Genomic DNA, 12,064 nt, shown 5'->3' with positions numbered 1-12,064 from the left:
CACAGTCACCCCCAAACATTTTGCTTTTCTCCTCCCTTTTTTCTCATCTAATTTGTGTTAGCTGTAGGACTCTGGTTACTTTATCACTGTTAACCAGTGCTAAGTGCCTGTGCAATCTCCATAACATTTGATAACATTGGCTTATGCACAATTTACATATTTTATTTACCTGTAAGCCCCAGGTAAAGTGAACCATATGGGCCCAGGGCCTGTAAATTAAATGCTACTAGTGGGCTAGCAGCACTGATTGTGCTACCCACTTTAATAGCCTTAACATGGCTCAGGCCTGCCACTGCGGAGCCTGTGTGTGCAGTTTTAAACTGTCATGTCAATCTGTCAAGTTAAACTACTTTCCAGTCCGACACCTTCCCTTTTATTATCTATAAGTCACCCCTAAGGTAGGCCCTAGGTGGCCCTATGGACAAGGTGCAGTGTATCCAAAAGGTAGGACATGTACTTTTAAGTTTTACTTGCCCTGGTAGTGTGAAACTGCTAAATTAATTTTTCACTACTGCAAGGCCTATCTCTCAGACAGGTTAACATTGCAATTGCCTTAAAATATATATTTAGTGTAATTTCCAATTGGGAAAAGATAGAGATTTGGAGTTTGGTGTCTCTGGGCTCACCATTTAAAATCACAACTGATGGTGAAGTAAGATTTTAAATTGTAAGTCTGAAAATGCCACTTCTAGAAAGTAGGCCTTTTCTTACTTTAATCATGTTTGCCTCAGCCTATCTCTGAATATTTATTTGGGTTGGGTGACAGCTGGGCTTTGTGCATTCCCTTCAGACATTCACACACAAAGGGAGCTGAGGTGTGACATTTGCATCCTGATGCACCATTCAGGTTTTTTCATTTGATGTACTTGCCTGTGCACATCACTGAAAATAACTGTTGTGCAATGTGACAAGTTTCCCCCATATTACTGTAATCTTCGATTTAACTATGATAAGGAATGTGCATGTTATACTGCTTTTGATGTCATACTGTTGTGGATCATATATTTGTGTTATCTAATAATATTATTAAAGTGTTAAAAAAGTAAGCACTCAGTATCTTTATTAGATCTAATTACTTTTCTAAATACTGCTACAGAGCAAGGTTGTGATATTCGGCAGGTATCTGGAGAGGGCCTCTTCAGTAATAAATAACATGTAAACAAAAAGGCATTTAAATCAAGATCAACTAAACTTCGACGATTGGTTAGTGGGTTTTCTTACTCAAGCGTAGAACAGAAGCTCAATAAGGAATTCAACACCACTTTGTCCAATATACCGTAGCAATAGGGGTAATTCATTTCTGTTTCGGCAGAGGAAAGATGACATTCACACACAAACTATATCAGGGTCTGTTACAAATTGTGTTGGCACGGCTAGGAGAATACCTGTCTATTTACACCCATCTCGACCCTATGGGGTGCACTTTGCAAGGCCTACTAATAGAAGCTGTTCTCACAAATTACTTCTTTAGATCTAGTTGTAGCAGTATCGTTTTCGAGATATTGTTTTGGTGTCCAGCAGAAAACAAAAGTTCTTATACTAACTCAAGTTAAGACGCCATTTGACTCTACTAACCATTTTAGAAATTCTAATGGATTTTTTCCATTGCAGGTGATTATGTTCATAAATACATATGCTGTTGTAATTAGTAAGTTGGAATTTCACTTAAAGAGTGAATCTGTTGTTCAGGCTTTACAAGATATCAAACCACAATGAACTGGCAGAAACCTAAACGTATGTAGCAAATGCTGCTTCATAATTAAGAGAGCAGTGCTATACCAAATAGCTGAAGAAAACCTTACATGAGGTACCTGGGTGTTGTTAGTCATCTCTCAATTTTATTAAAAGTGAAGTATGAATGCACAGATTACTGGTGACGCTTGGAAGGAGTAAATTGTCTACTGCATGCTACATCTCTAGAAGGACACTTGGACATTCTCATTTGATTGTTCAATTGTAGGCTACCTCATTTCTCAGTGAGCAATGAGGTAGCCTAGAATCGAACAATCAAAATCATGTCTGATTTAATTTTAAAGCCCTATAATAAAATGTTCATTATATGGAAAAACTGGATAAAAAGGAACAATCTCTTATTGTAGTATCGGGTTCCCAAGGCCTACATGCTCCGAAGATAACCCACTTACATCGAAAGAACTGTTGGCACGGAAACTGAAAGATTCAAAGAACAAGTTTATTAAGACCCCATGGGGTGGTGGTACATTCCTACAGCACCCTTCGGTAATGCAAGAAGTATCACACCGAACATCGGTGTGACTTGCTCTTTTATACAATTTGCAGGTAATAAAACAATAGACGGTACAAAGTTACAAAGCGTTATGTACATATATGGTCATTTTTGGAACACAGCCAGCTCATTGGAGGGGTTACAACTCCACTGGTCAGTTTGGCGGCACATTCCTGAGGGGTGACTGGTCAGTGGGGACTGCGCATGTACAGGCTTGACCAGTACTAAAAATAGCCTGTTGCTGGGCAAACTCGAGTGGTCAGTGGCACGGACAACGGACTAAAGGGCACGCTGGCCACGAGGCCGCTTATGATCTAAGATGGCCGCCGTAACACACAAAATGGCGTTTCTGAGTATAGCCAAGTTTAATCGGAAATACGTGTAGCACAGCTAAGCGCTAACTCGGCCATCGTCAAATTACGACAGACGACCCTTTTAGCGTTTAGCTGAAGCTACCTCATAGTGAACATAATCAGGGTGTTCATCTTCAATATCGATTAGCATTAGTTGAGTTACTTCTTTATGAAGCATCATTTTGTCGTGAGCAAGAGCTCGTCTTGATGGTATGCAAGCCGATAAGCACATAGAACATAAAGCAGGGCCACATTGAATACATAAGCATACACCAAACAGTATCCCCACAATGATGCATAAAATCGTTAGCAATTTCCAACCCCAAGTGGTAAGCATTGACCAGAACCACCCTGAAAGAGTCCAAGTTCCATTATCCGGGTGTATTTCAGCAGCTATTTTATGCAATTTCGAAATGGCATCATAAACAGATGGTGAATTGTCAGGTACATATACACAACAGCTGCTTCCAATGATTCTACATGCCCCCCCACGGTCAGCTAGAACTACATCTAGAACCATTCGGTTCTGGAGCGTAACAATCCTAGAAATCTGAAGTTCTTCGGTAATATTCCCTAATGCAATAGCAGTATCATTTGCTACAGCCTCAACAACACGGGTCAGTCGTCGTATCTTTCGACTATTCAAAGCAGCCCCAACAAAAGAAAACAGTCCCAAATTGAAGTCCACATACTGTTGTAAAGCAGTGTCCGTCTGGTCGATGTCGTCCAGAACGACAGCACGTTTAACACGATTCAGCACGAAATCATGATAAAGAATATAGTCATTATGATACATTGGTGGGGCAAAAAATACAGGAGGCAATACAAAAGATACATAGCAAGTGCCTAACCATCCCAACGGGAGCTGATGATAACCCTTCGTTCCACAAATAAAATACGTATTTCGAGATGCTACAAACGATATGCCATTTGGGCTGTCAAACGTGAGTGTAGCATTGCATTCGCTTTTCCCAACCGATATTGTACCTTTATTGCGTATACACAAATCAGCTTTAGTGGCAATAACAATAATAACATGTGAGCTAGAGACATTAATGTTACGTTGGTTGCTGTAAACACGTGGGGCAGACACGTTATCGGGCGGTACTCCTCCCATTCGAATCGAGTACCCTCAGCTCGTGGATACCCATCCCGGTCATGGTAACAAATTTTATTCAAACGGAAAAGCACCCCCCCTTTTGTTGGCCATCTCAAAGTGAAGAGGAGAGTATACCAGGCATTGCAGGATCCATTGTGTGAGAACGGGAGTGGAATGAGTGGAGTGCCCCCTTTCTTCTGGTGCCCGGGCAACATCCCACACACCCAGCAATTAGACGTGTTTGTCATGTTATGTGTATGATGCAGGATTTGAATAAAGCTATTGTTCAAATAAGTCTGTCGGTGCCGTTCTTCATGGTAAGGCAAAGTGAAGTGAAAATGTTCAGATGGAGCCGGGGTAGTCGGCAGCAAATGTTCACGTGCAGGCACCACAAGTTCAACTACCCAAGCTATCACTGCTATTACCACAATCGTTAAGACAAAAAGGATGGCACCAAGTATTCTTTTGTCCCGAGATGCAGAAGACGCCATAGTTCAATTATTTTTCAAAGTCTTAAATACTTCAGAAAGTTCACAAATTCTCAAATGTACATGTGTGTGTATTATACCTAAAAAAGAAAAATACGGTGCTGAGCTCCGAGGTAGCTGTTGTTTTCTTCTCCGGGGTCAAGACGGGTGTCGCTACTCTTCGCAGAACTGATCCCCCCCCCTTGAGATTCCCGGCTTCCGTTTCACAAACCCCAGAGCGGTAACCAACCAGTCTCGAAAACCAAAAATCTTCCTATCGTGGCCGCAGATTATAGCGCTCTCGTCCAGAAACAGTGTGGTCCGGGAAGGCTCCCTCAACTTCGGCCGATGTCACAGCTGGGCTCTTTTCTTTCTCCAGAATCTCTTGGAAGTCGGTCAACACAGCAGGATTCACCAGATCAGGAGAGACACGACGGCAGTGTGTTGAATGTATCCACCGCTTCCTATTGGTCACTCGTACAGCTGTTCGAGTCGCCAGGAGGACCTGCTCGGGGCCTCTCCACCTCGGTTCCAAGCTGTTCGCCCTCTCAAACGATTTAATCATGACGTGGTCACCAGGGCGAAGATCATGGCCTTCTCCAGTAGAGTTGTCAGGGAGCGCTTCTCGAACCTGTTGATGAATAGAAAGTAAATCATTTGTTAATCATGCCAAATAATCGTTCATCATTATACAAGGCACATCATGTATCAATCGCGGCTTAGGCACCCCCCAAATATTCATAGGCCTTCCAAACACCACTTCATATGGTGTGAGGCCTGTTCGAGAGTGGGGCACTGATCTGAGAGAGAGCAATGCTAGCGGTAAGGCATCCGGCCATTTTAATGACGTGGACGCCACAATTTTAGCCAGTTTTAGTTTCAACGTGGCATTATACCGCTCGACAAGACCTGCTGACTGAGGGTGGAACATAGCATGAAACTTCTGCTGGATCCCTAACCCCTTCAGCACATACTCCACAATTTTCCCGACAAAATGAGGCCCATTATCGCTCCACAAAAATTTGCAAACTCCAAATCGAGGGAAATACTCCTTGAGCAAAACCTTAGCTGTTGTCAAAGCTGTATTATCTTTCGTGGGGAAGGCCTCAACCCATTTGCTAAAAGCACACACCACCACTAAGACATACTTAAGGTTATTGCAACGCTCAAGCTGGATGTAATCCATTTGAAGTACCTCGAATGGTGCAGAAGGTGGAACGAACCCTCCTTTCGGAGTATGGGTCCCCTTTGCAGGATTGTGCTGCAAACATATCAGGCAGGTCTGCACTACTCTCTTGGCAGTATTAGCAATCTCGGGATGCTCCCAAACTCGTGTTAACGGTCGAGTGATTGCAAGAGCCCCCACGTGCGCCAACCCATGTGTCATCTGGACCATCGCTTGCAAGTAAGCTGCAGGCAATTTCCATTTCTCCATGTCCTTGCTTCTCCAACACCCTTCATCATCTAGCACCCCATCTGCTGCCCATGCCGCAAGTTCTGATTCAGTAGCTGATTTCTGAATATCTAATATCTCCGCTCTGGCATCATACCATCGCTCAGCTTGGGATTTAGTCACGTACATGGGGGAGTCAGTTCGGGACATAGCCGTTTGTCTCGCTATGCTGTCCGCAAAGGCATTTCCCTGACCCACTTCATCGGTGATCTTTTTATGGGCGCTACATTTTATTATCGCTACTTTCTTTGGACAAAGCAACGCATTTAGGAGATCACGCACCAATTCTCCGTGCATAATATGTACTCCATGAGGAGTCAAAAACCCACGCTCTCTCCAGAGTAGGCCGAAGTCATGTGCTACTCCGAAGGCATACCGACTGTCTGTGTATATGTTCACACATAGGCCAGCACTCAGTTCGCAGGCTCTTGTCAAAGCTATCAGCTCTGCTGCTTGAGCCGATTTCTGTGGTATTCTAGCTGTTTCCACCACTGTCTTAAGTGTCGTGATCGCATAGGCTGAGGAAGTCGTGCCATCTGGCAGCCTCAAACACGATCCATCAACCCACAGTTCCCCATCCACATCTGGAAGTGGCATATCCTGTAAGTCAACACGACCCTTTGTCTGTTCCTCGGTCAGGAAAACACAGTCATGATGTTTTTCTTCCTGACCCTCCTCGACCGGATAGGGCAATAAAGTGGCAGGGTTCAGGGTAGCACATCTTTTCAGTGTGATATGTGGCGCCAACAGTGTAAGCTCATATCCTGTTAACCGTGCACTCGTGAGATATTGGGTCTTTGTTTGATTTAGCAGGGCATCTACTGCGTGGGGAACTAACACCAACAATTTGTGCGATAACACTATTCCCTCACTCTGCCGTATAGCTACTGCTGTTGCTGCAACTGCTCGAAAACACCCAGGTAACCCTTGTGCTACAGGATCAAGGATGGCTGAAAAATACACACATGGCCTCTGCTTGTCCCCGTGTGTCTGCACTAACACTGATAACGCGCACCCATCTTTCTCGTGTACGTACAATGTGAAAATCTTCGTGTAATCTGGTGTACCTAATACGGGGGCAGAGCAAAGGGCCTGTCTCAATTGTTCAAAAGCATTTTGACATTCATCTGTCCATTCAAGAGGCATTGGCGTAGCTTTGGAAAGTAACGCTAGCAAGGGTTTTATAATGTGCGAAAACCCCATGATCCACTGCCTACAAAAGGATGTTAACCCTATGAAGGCGCGTACATCTCTCTGTGTGCGGGGGACTGGTGTATCTAAAATCGCCTGAATTCGATCTGATGTTAATGCACGCCCCTCCTTAGACAAAAGATGACCGAGGTAGGTCACCTTGGGTCTACAGTATTGAAGCTTTTTCTTAGAAACCTTGTGATTATTCTGTGCCAGAAAAGAAAGCAGCGCAATCGTACTCTCCTCACATTGTGCATAAGAATCTGCAGCAAGCAGAAGGTCATCCACATATTGGATAAGGACAACCCCCGACTGTAACTCAAAGGAATCGAGCTGTCTTTTCAAAGCCTGGCTGTAGATACTCGGGCTCTCAGTGTAACCTTGAGGAACACGACAAAATCTATACGATTTATTATTTAACGTGAAGCCAAACAGATATCTGCTATCGGGATGGACAGGGATGGAAAAGAAAGCATTTTTCAAGTCAATTACACTAAAGGTCGTTGCCGTTGGTGGTACCAGTGTAAGCAAGGTCGTAATGTCGGACACCACCGGGTATTGGGGAATGACAATTTTGTTAATTTCTCTCAAGTCAATAATAAACCGATAGACTTTGTCGTCAGTATCTCTCTTAAGGATCGGAAGAATAGGGCTGTTACTGACATTATAAGAAACTTCTTCCACCACTCCTGCAGTTATCAAATCTTGAACAATATGAGTCAGGGCAATTTCACCTTCCCTTGAAATCTTATATTGTGGCACCCGTGGCAGAGAGGCCCCCTCCTTAACGGTAATATGAATAGGTGGAATACGCATCTCTCCCACATCCGTGTCTGAGGTCGCCCATAACGTGTGCGGGAGAGAGGCCAAAGCTGGAACGTCTAGTATAGTATAAAACCTATTTGGGTCAGGGTAATTGTCATTCAGGATGACCCGCACTCCCTCAGGAGCGCACCGTATCGTTGCTCGAAAATATTTAAGCAAATCAATGCCCAGGATATTATCTGGTGTATAGGGCGATAGCAAAAATTGACCAAAACTAAAACATTTGTCAAGACAGAGTGCAAGGGGTTTTGACAATGGGCTAGGGGAGGGTGTGCCATCGAACCCTACACATGTTATCATTTCGCCAGACAGGGGAGCCCTCGGAACCAATTTTTTTGACAAAGCGCTACGAGTAGCTCCGGTGTCAACTAGAAATTGATCAGTAGAACCCAAAATGCCCGCTGTTACATATGGACCCTCCTGATCTACCGGCACTTCAATTGGTTCCGTACCCCATCCTACGCAGTCCTATGCATGCACATAATGCTGGTGCTCCACATTGTCACCCTCCAATGTCTGATATTGGTTTCGTCTATCAAAAGTATTTCGTTCATCCTGGCCACGGCCCCTTCCACGATCACCTCCACCACCTCTCGCCCCCGTATAACCGCCCCGCGACCTACCGCCTCCTCGACCACGCTGGCTACGTTGTTCACGAAGTACCGGACAATCTTCAGCCCAATGCCCAAACTCTTTACAATAAGCACATTGATCCTCCGCTATATCCGTACGACCATACGACGTATTTCCTCCACCTCGTCTACCTCTTTCATTCCCTCTACCCTGTGTCCCGCGAACCTGTGCCAACATCACCTTCGTTTTCAATTCTTTCGCTTTTTTATCAACACTTTCTTTAGCCTCCAACTCCTGCCGCTCATAATACTGAGCCATAGTCAACAAAGACGCAGGGTCGCCGTGGCCCAGGAACTTTCACTCGATTTCAATCGCTTTGCAATCTCCGGCAGGAGATTAGCCACATACTTATCTACAAACAAATGCCGACCTGTATCGTCTGTTAAAGATTGACCACTGTAATCATGGAACGCCTCTTCGAAGCGTGTAAAGAAATCTGAAACCGTTTCATCTGGCTTTTGTTTGCACGAGGCTAACATAGTCCAATCGATCTTTTTAGAAGGTACGAGCGTTTTTAATTTAATTAAAATAGCCGCCGGGAGGTCTAAAATCAACTGGCAAGGCTTACATGCCGGTTCCCTATCTAAATCAGCTGCATTTATTTCTTTCCATGTTCCCCCAAGTATTGTTTCATCATTATTTTTACGAATTTGTCTCCACATGTCAGGAGGAAGTATTAACCCAAAAAACAGATCTATGTCAACAAGAGTCATCACACAAGACGAAATAGCCCCTTCCATCCCTTCATAGAACGCTGCCGGATTTTTACGAAGGTCAGGTAAAGAATTTTTCAACGCCATAACATCCGCTCTATTCCAAGGCGTATAAACCCAGTTATATATAAAGTACCCCTTCGCATCCTTTGACATTTTATCATCATCTGTACCTTCCCCTTTTGGTGGAACATACAAAGGTGCGGCTTCACGCATAGGCATAACATGCATCGCAGAACTCTTATCTGAACCCCGGAGAGAACACTCCTTAGGTTGCCCACTAGACTCCGGCCCGGACTCCTTATTCTTTTTCCGCTCCTCCCGCAATCTGGCAGTCTCATCTCGCAGCTGGATCAGTTGCTTGTAAAAGGCATCGACATCTGCAAAATCAAATAAACCTTTATCCAGATTCTCACGATGAACTGACACAGCCTTAGGTTCTAGCGTATCTGAAAATTGACGATATGCGGTAACAGCTTCATTTGCCAAAGTAGCCAAAAAATACAGTAATTCTTGTTCTGTCCAATTACCCCTTTCAGTAACAAGTTCAGACTGAGAAACAAAATTCGTATTCACTCTACGAGCCCAACTACGTAAATGTGCGGATCTCTCCGCAGAAAACCTGACACCAGATACACCCTTCTTTCCCGGCTTATCCTGTCCTTCGTCATCCGAGTCTGCAGTTGGAGCCGTAGGCGAAACGTACGGAGGCGGTGATCGATCTAGCAATGAAAAATCATCAATTTCATTATTAAGGACAGGATAAAGCGGTCGACGAATAGGGAATTGATCAGTCGTTTGAAATTTGTTTTCCCGTTCCTCCCTCTCTTTCTTCTCCTGAGCCTCCTTTTCCTCAAGCTGTAAAGCCTTATCTCGAGCAGCCTTGCGCTGCTCTTTGTCCGCCAAGGCAACTTCACGTTTCATTCGCTCACGCACCGCTTTCTCCCACATTCGTACACAATCAAACATATTTTGTCTAGACCTTCGTTGAAACAAACATTGCTCCACAAACTGTACTTTACGCAAATCGAACGACCCATGTAGAGGCCATTGCAATTCAGGATCCGATTTAGTGTACTTATTCCATAATTTACTGTACATTATAGGGGGAAGGCCAAATTTGATATACATTTCCCGATTTGGTGTTCCTTCTGGGGGAGCCGGCTGTGCTTCCGCTAACCAAATTGTGGTACCATTTCCAAGACAGCACATCCCTCGGAGTGTGCTTAAAACAGGCATGTTCAAAAAGTATCACGAAAGCGTGACACCGTATAAAATGGCACTTACAGTACTTCACTCAAAGGAAAAAAAAAATAAATTAGAGAAACATCTCTACATGCCTGCCTATGTGAAGTGCACTACACATATATATTCAAAGTTCACAAATTCACAAATGTTAGCTAACTCAAATCAAAGTCATAGGTCATAGAACTTCGGTAAGCGTCCGAGGACTACCTTACCGATCACAAATCATAGAACTTCAGTAAGCGTCCGCAGACTACCTTACTGATCACAAATCTTACCCAAAGCCTCAAAGGTCCAGATTCCAACTGCCAAGGTCTTTTAATCGAATCAGCCAAACGGCACTTTATCCAGCAACACAGACGATCGAAAACTCAGTCGGAGACCGGCGCCACCTGGAAGGTCAGATCAGAAGGAAAGGAAGAAACACCGCGGGTGCCAAGACTCGGGTCACTCGGTGGCAGCGTAAGCGTCCATGGCGAGTTTCCAAACCTTCGTCACGACCTCTCCTTCGGGCATCCGAGTCGCCGATGAGTCCCTTCGTGGTCGCCAATTTGTAGTATCGGGTTCCCAAGGCCTACATGCTCCGAAGATAACCCACTTACATCGAAAGAACTGTTGGCACGGAAACTGAAAGATTCAAAGAACAAGTTTATTAAGACCCCATGGGGTGGTGGTACATTCCTACAGCACCCTTCGGTAATGCAAGAAGTATCACACCGAACATCGGTGTGCCTTGCTCTTTTATACAATTTGCAGGTAATAAAACAATAGACGGTACAAAGTTACAAAGCGTTATGTACATATATGGTCATTTTTGGAACACAGCCAGCTCATTGGAGGGGTTACAACTCCACTGGTCAGTTTGGCGGCACATTCCTGAGGGGTGACTGGTCAGTGGGGACTGCGCATGTACAGGCTTGACCAGTACTAAAAATAGCCTGTTGCTGGGCAAACTCGAGTGGTCAGTGGCACGGACAACGGACTAAAGGGCACGTTGGCCACGAGGCCGCTTATGATCTAAGATGGCCGCCGTAACACACAAAATGGCGTTTCTGAGTATAGCCAAGTTTAATCGGAAAAACGTGTAGCACAGCTAAGCGCTAACTCGGCCATCGTCAAATTACGACATTATGAGACCATCACCATAGTATGTTAAATCATTCACTTTTACAATTGCTTAGAAAAATCAGCCCAATGCTTAACGTTTCACAAAATTCGAGGTAGCTAAAGCTCTTATTCTTTCTTGACTTCATTATCACAATTCAGTTAACCTTGGATTTACTCCTAAACCTCTGTGCAGTCTAAAACGAATCCTAAATGCAGCAGTGCGAATTCTTCTCCAAAATGTTCACATTTCAGCTTCCAAAATTTCAGTACATTGGTTACCCATTCAAAAACGTACTTGTTTTAAAACTTAGGGTCATAGTTACAAGCCCCTATTACCACAGGAACGTCACTTTTAGTGACGTTTCCTCAGGCGATAAACCCTTCACCTTATTTAAAAGGCGGTGTTAAGCCACTTAACGTAGCCAGACACTGCCTTGTAAATAAGGCTTACTTTCACGCTACACTTAGCATGAAAGGGGTGGGCAATGGGTGTTGCAGTGGACGTTCCACTGCAACACCCATTGATTTTGATACTTCCCCTATTTACAAAGGCGGCATAAATAGGAGGCAATGTAAGAACAGGGGAAACCCAATATACCCTTGGAGTCTCGGGCAAATCAAACAGTGCCAAGTAAGGGTACCTACAAGGGATTTTGTTTCAGGAAGATTCTGTGATTATTTATTATGGAATTTCTCTACGGGTGAGTCTAATTAGAACACAGACCCAATTGTC

This window comes from Lissotriton vulgaris, chromosome 3_1, assembly GCF_964263255.1.
Source record: "Lissotriton vulgaris chromosome 3_1, aLisVul1.2, whole genome shotgun sequence".
NCBI lineage: Eukaryota > Metazoa > Chordata > Amphibia > Caudata > Salamandridae > Lissotriton > Lissotriton vulgaris.
This window is presented reverse-complemented; position numbering follows the sequence as displayed.